A 7332-nucleotide genomic window follows, 5' to 3' on the forward strand; every position below is an offset into this window, starting at 1 on the left:
CTGAGAAACCACTGTTAACATACTGTTGCATGTACACCGGAACCAGTGTATGTGGCAAAAAAAATGCGGAAGTGCTAAAACGGAAGTCCGTGGCATATGCCCCATTGTGCTATCGAGTAACGTTACGGCTTTTCAGTGTGAACCGGAGCGCGTTGGTCAGAAGAGGATCTCACCGAGGGAATGCTGGTTGGAATCTTTCTCATTTTAGAAGACGTGAGTGGACCATTTCCATCCTCCTTTTATAATGTTGGCTGGAGGTGAAAGTAGGGGCCTCTGTGACCTACTGACTTTTAAAACACTGATGGAAATGTGGCACGTGATGAACTTCAACAGGGCCCTAATATACACTTTTGAAATAATTCAGCAAATTATAGTATGTAGTAATGTGAGTTTTGAGTGAATAAAATCTATTAAATGCTTCATCAAATGTGTGAAACGTTTTATCAGTTTTCAAAATAAGCATTTTGCATTTTGGCCAAAATGTTAAATTTTGGTCTCCAATGACCAAAGCTCTTTTTTCCACGTTTCCTGTGTCTAACATGGCCTCTGGCAAACTGCCACTTGCCACTCTGTCATTAAAACCACATTTGTGCAGTGCACAACTAAAAGTTGCCATGTGGACAGATTCAGGGTTACCTGAGCTGTGGATTTGGTCCAGAGCCACCATGTTCTCTCCGATCGGTGCTCTCCATGTTCGGCCTGTGAGTTTAGGTGGACAACCTGGTCTTGGTAGGTTTACTGTTGTGGAATTCTCTTTCCATTTCTGGAAGATGACTTGAACAGTGCTACGTGAGATGTTCAAAGCTTGGGGAAATCTTTTTAGAACCTGAGCCTGCTTTTAACTCCCTGACCGGACTGATGTGTTCCTTGGACTTCTTGATGCTGTTTGCACCCCAGTATTCTCACTGAAGCCGTCACAGGGCGCTGCATTTGTCCTGATATTGGATTACACTCAGGTGGACTCTGAATTTATTTACACACCACGTGTTTCAGTTTTTATTTGTTTAAAAAAAAAAATAAAATCATGTATAATTTTGTACTTCACAAAATTTGTGTTGGTCTTTCACATAAAATTTCAATGAAATATATTTGCTTGTGGTTGTAATGTGACAAAATATGGAAAAGTTGAATTGGTATGAATACTTTTGCAAGCAACTGTATGTAAGAATACTAACTGAAGCTTCATAGTCCAACTCTGAGAACTATCAGGTTACACAGGTTGTGGTCTGCTGCCCCATATTTTTATTTATTTTGTTTATGGATGGGAGGTGGTGCAAAGACTCTGACACTGCAGCTTTTAACGCTTTTTCTCTGACCGTCCTGCAGAGAAGTAACTGCAAAGATGTATTTAATTTACGTGATTAAAGATTTTCAGCTGATGTGCTTCAACTGAATTAGGATTTAATTAAAGAGCAACTTTATGGTGGGTTGACTCCCTTGTGGGCAAACTTGTGTGTATACATGCAACCTGAATTTATTTGGGTATTACAGCTGTAGCATTATCAAAAATATGTGCCGTGAGTGCTCTTGCCAGCTTTAAGTATTTGGCGCTTATTGAGTGTTACTGTGGGTTTTTGACTGTGCAATACCAGTTTAAAGGGCAAAAACAAATTTACATCTGTGATAACTTGAGGGTAATAAATGGGTTAAAAGTGACCACACTTACAAACATAGTCTAAATATACGTTCTATGATTAAAAACAACTTGACTCGTGGTGCACTCAAACGACACTATAAACAAAACAAGGATAAATGACTCATCTTGGATTTTTTTTTTTTTTTTACAGGCTAAATGCCACGAACTGCAGTTCAACTGCCAAGCAGAGGAGAGCACAGTTAAAACTGTTCTGAACTAGCTACTGAAGACTGCTGTTTCACACACAAAGGTTTGCTGAAGTTGATGTGCTACAGTTACGTTCTGAGATATTGTTTCATTTACCAAACATTTTAACTATCAGGAAAGAGATGAACAGATCACTTCTGCTAAGGAAGTGACCTGCAGATTGGACTTATCTGCTTGGTGCAGATAAGTTTTATGATAATCAACGGATGTTGTGTTGACACATTTGTGTCTCTAAACATTTTTTGTTTTTTTGCACAAGATTATAAGCTGAGCTGTTTCAGAGCCTCAGATGCTGCTGGCCAACCCCCCAACTCAACTTTTACACTCGCGTAAAAGAAATGGTTGTAAACTAATGCTTAATTGTGCAGCCTTAAATCTTTCACCTTGAATCATATAAAAAAGCAGCACAAGAAGAACTTCCTGCACAACCAACAAGAATACAGCAGCAGTGTCTGGATGGCAGGTCGCCAACAAAACAATTGGGTTAAAGCTGTTTCCCAAATGTGCTGGAGCTCCACTTGGGTTGCTAGGTGAGGGGCTAGGGTTGCTAGGCAATGGCACAGTGCCCCTTGATCATGCCTTAGCAATCAGGATTTTTTTTTTGTCTTATTTTACTTTTTTCATTTTATTTTTTATGTTTTGTTTTTTCAGAGGCAATCAAAGTATAAAAATGTGCAAAAAAGAGTAAATTTTGCATTAGAGGTCCCCTTTAAAGTGAAGACATATGTCACTTTAACTAATTAATTGGGTTGAAGACCTAACCCAACATGCTGGGTAGAACCCAAAGCCCATCTCTGGTCTCCTGTGTCAACCCATGGACTGAGTCAATATTTGATCCAGGCCTGGGTTGGGTTGGCAAGAGCAATTATTGCAAACCTGGCTGACGTTTTTTGGCATTGAGAGCAACTCCTGCAAAAGCTGGCACCATCTTTATGTTATCCAGTCCAGTAGAAACACTGTTGGACACGGGCTATTGTTTTATGTTTCCCCAGGTGACCAGCCCAGGGAATTGAATGGCCCAAAGTTAAAACAGTTTCTCTGGCTGTGCTGAGTACTACAAGCTGTTTTACTGCTCCCTGTTTCCTATAAAGGATGCCATTTTGCATCCAGAATTACTCTGCAGTTCCACCCTCTTCAGCTCTTTTGATAAAGTCAGCCAAGCCTCTATCCTGTTGCTGCAGTGAAACAATATTATTAGACGTGTCAAAGTCTGGCTGTACGTCAGGTTCAGGTAACACAGAAGATTCTGTTGCGTGTCTGAATTTGTCTTGTTTGCGCTGCCATATGAGACTTCTGTGCTTTGGTTGGACCCGCTTCAATCGCAGCCTCATAAAACGGTAATGCTCTTAGGCTGGGATCATCTTCCCTAGAGGCCTTTGACTGGGAACATATCAAGACAACATTGCACATTTTAGATACAGCTAGTTAGTGGACATTGGAAGATTATTTTCCAAGGCAACAGGAAAGGGTAGTTCATCCATGACACCCACATTTAACAGGTAAAAAGTTGGATAATGCTTTCCATTTACATGAACACAGCAGATGGGTTTCTGAGGTGTAAATTTTAAGTGGTGAAACATACCGGCAGTGTACAAATGACTGGGTGCCTCCTGTACCAATCAAGGCTTTGAGCCTCTGCCCATCGTTCTCCTCAGTGGATTGAATGACAAAATGACAAAAACACCAATGACTGTTTTTGTCATTTTAATACCTGGCCCTCTCTGGGTACTAAACACATCACAGAGAGTTTGTCCCCAACAAATAGAGATGTTTTCTTTTTTCTTTTTTTTTTCAGAGATTTTGTTTAGCTGAGGGCGAATAACATTTCTCCTTTCCAGACTGATTGCTCATCTTTCCAGTTGTACTGGTGTTACCTGGAGTTGGGGTGAAATCCCTTTTTGCTGCTTTAAAAGCCCATGATTTGTTCTTCGTACAGGCTGCCACAAATGCATCTGCCAAGGAAACTGCCTCTGCTTAATCTTTTTGGGTTTCATTCCTTAATCGAAACTTGGAGTTCTGGAGACAACATTCACAAATACTGTTCAAGAATTATGACTTCATTAATTTCTTCAGCAGTCTTAGCTCAAGGCGGGATACATTTCCCATAAAGCTCTTTGAGTCTCACATAAAGCTCCTTGGGGGACTCATTTGGTTCCACATTGAGAGTGTAACCACTGACCATAGGTCTCACTGTTTTCAATATTTATATAAAATACCAGCGTTATTATAATCAGTTTATTGGTATATCTGTATGTATATGCACTTTTGGCTTTACAAGTCAAAAGTGGAGTCAACTGAATTGCCCAGTCAGTGTTTGGCCATAAGGAAATGCTCAATGTCATTGTCGTTTGGCCTTTTCAAGCTTATTTCCTTATAGAAAGATGAGATAAAAACTGAGTCACGTGTTTTACCAGAAGATGGTGCAGGTCCTCATTTTAAATTGTCCAAATCTAAGTCATCAGGATGCGGGCCTCAAGCCTGAAAATATTTTAAGCTCCTAATCTGATAAGAGTTTATACAAAACCTGCCTTTCATGCGAGAATTTTGAACAGCCCATGAATACATAAATGACACTTTCAGGTTGTCCACACTGACATACACAATCAGGATGCTTACCAATTATTTGAAACAAGCAGCCAATCCAGTCTGAGTCTAGTTAATTTAATTTAGACCTGTTGGTAAGATGATAAGAGAACTCTGCTGTATTTAATCAGAGGCTGGTAACTAAATTTGAAGCTCCCTCTAGTCTCTTCTTCCTTCTCTCTCTCTGCCATTGTTGACCTATTGTTCCTTATCTAAATGAATCTTAACTTTTATTTCATTTTTAAAAAGGGATTCATTGACCAATTTGGAACTGAGCTCCCACAACGAACATGTGGAATTTATACACAAAGGTTAGCTAACAAGAAACGAGGAGGAGAAAGCAGACTAAAACAAACGATAAAGCTAGGCAATTAATTCAAGTCAGCAAAAAAATAGTAACTACAACACAATGTGAAAACTAAACTAGCATAACACCAATAGTGTTTGACAGTTTAACATAGAGAGTCTTGGTAGTTTCTCCAGAGTCATGTCGCCTGCTTCCTGCAGCCTGATGGATTGCGCCACTTCCTGGTGTTGCATCATAAACAGTCCTCTCCCCCAACCACTTCTTTAAAGATCAGCAAAAAACGTACGGAAAATGATCTAAGCATGGTATTTACTAAATGTGTGCACCCATATTAGCAACCATCTTAAAACAATATTGTAGAAAAAGAGAAATGAAAAATAAATATGGTGTTAACTTAGATTGAGTTGCTTGTAGTCGAGCAGGTTTGATGTCTGTAAGGCCTTGCAGCTCTGATGCGAGTGATATTGTTTCTATCACTACATTTGACTTATTATACAACTCAGATTCAAAGCTAATTTCATCACAACATGAACCTAAAGTTGGCAGCGAGACTCATCTACCCTGATTGCACAGAATGATTTGTAATTTACATTGAACAATCCCTTTATTGGTCAACCTATTCATTTGCTCAACTATACTGCAAATCAACAAATCACACAGCACTAGTTTGATGCATTTTAGCTTCTGGACATCTTTTAGGATGACTTGCTGACGGTGGTCTTCATTCATTGCGATCAGAATGGAGAAGAAAGGGAGTTTCAGTGACTTTGAAGTCACTGAAAGTTAAAAGTCAGTGCCAGATGGGATGGTGTGAGTATTCAAAGGCTCCAGATGTCCTGGGATTCTCAAAAACAACCATCTCTCAAGTTCACAGAGGGTCATCTAAAATGGAGAACATTCCCAGTGAGCTACGCTTCGGTGGAAGAAAATGTCTTGTTGTCAGAGGAGAACTGGTTTGGGACAGATTGGTTCATGATGGAAAGTGAACAACAGCTCAAATAACCACTCGTTACAACAAAGGCAGAACACCACTTCTGAACCTGTGGCCTACTGAGCCTAAGATGGGCTGCAGCAGCAGAAGACCACACCGGATACCGCTCCTGCCATCTGAGGATGAGTAACTGAAGACACAGTTCACATAAGCTTACCATAATTGGACAATCACAGATTGGAAAAATCTTGCCTTCTTCAGTGAGTCTCCGTTTCAGCTGCAACATTCAGATAAAAACATGGACTCCTCCTGCCTGGTATCAATAACTGTGGGAAACACAGTTGATCCCTTTAACATCAAGCAAACTTCGTGTGAATGCCGCAGCCTACTAAGATATTCCTACTGACTGCATCCATCCAGTTATCACCCTCGTGTACCCATCTTTTCGTTGTTACGCCCTACTTACCTTAAACACAACAACAACACTGTCACCAAAACCCAACAGAGCAACTCTGGAAGTGAAGTGCAGTGAAGAAATCTACAGAAACGTACAGAAAGTGAGTGATGCTGTCATATCAAGTTGGACTAAAATCGGAGAAATGCTTTTGCCAGCTTGTTAAATCTCCAGTTAAAACCAGAAGTTTACATAGTTCGAATAAAAAGACACATACTATTTTTATTTTTTTTTTTTTACTGTCTGAAGCTGTCTGAAACTTCTCCCCTTTTAGGTAATTCCTCAAATTAATTTTATTTGCTACATGTCTCAAAAACTACAAACAATATATCAAATGTCTTAAAAATCAGTAATCCTTCTGTATGTAAATTTCTGTCTCTTTAAGCAATGAGGGAAAATCCAGATGAGGATGTCATAACTTTAAAGACTTCTGATAGGCGAAGATATCAGGAAGAGAACTATGGAGATGCACAAGTCTCATTCTTCCTTGGCAACATTTTACAGATGCTAGGATGTGCCATTTTAATCTGTTCAAACACTTAAAGTTATAGATACGATAGGAACGTCCGACCACCATATTGCTCAATAAGGAGACGGGTACGAGTAGGCGGCCTAAAAACTTGACTCAGTTCCACCAGTTCTGTCAGGAGGAAAGGGCCAGAACTCCAGCTAACTATCATCAGAAGCTTCTGGAAGGAAATCACAAGCCATTGACTAAAGTCAAAGGTTCAAAGTCACGGCATAATAAGGTTGAGATATAAAAGCAGTGTGTTAACATACATGACAGCAGTAATAAATTAACAGCAGTTATGCACATTTTGCTTGACACTGGCAAGGAACCAATAGAGGTATTTTCCCCATCCATCACAGAACACATTACTGAAATGTGACAGGTTGGTATGTTAAGCCTAAGCCTGCAATACAAGAACTGTGATCTGGAAACAAAGAAGATGTCAACTGTTGGAAAGAAAGAAGTTAAACATTCAACTGTTTTCTTTACTCCTCTGCAAAGTGGAATGACTATGGAGAAGAAGAAGAAGAGTCTTTGATCTTATGCAGTTGAGATTAGAATCTAAACATTTAACGCCTGAAGCCACATCTCTCCTCAATGAAACAGCTGCTTTATTTGTTTCCATCAGCTCTGTCTCAGCTGTTGGGCAGTAGACATCAGAGTCTAGAGGAAAACCAAGTCAAACACTGGCTGCTGATTCATT

This window comes from Poecilia formosa, unplaced genomic scaffold, assembly GCF_000485575.1.
Source record: "Poecilia formosa unplaced genomic scaffold, Poecilia_formosa-5.1.2 Scaffold14, whole genome shotgun sequence".
NCBI classification, from domain to species: domain Eukaryota; kingdom Metazoa; phylum Chordata; class Actinopteri; order Cyprinodontiformes; family Poeciliidae; genus Poecilia; species Poecilia formosa.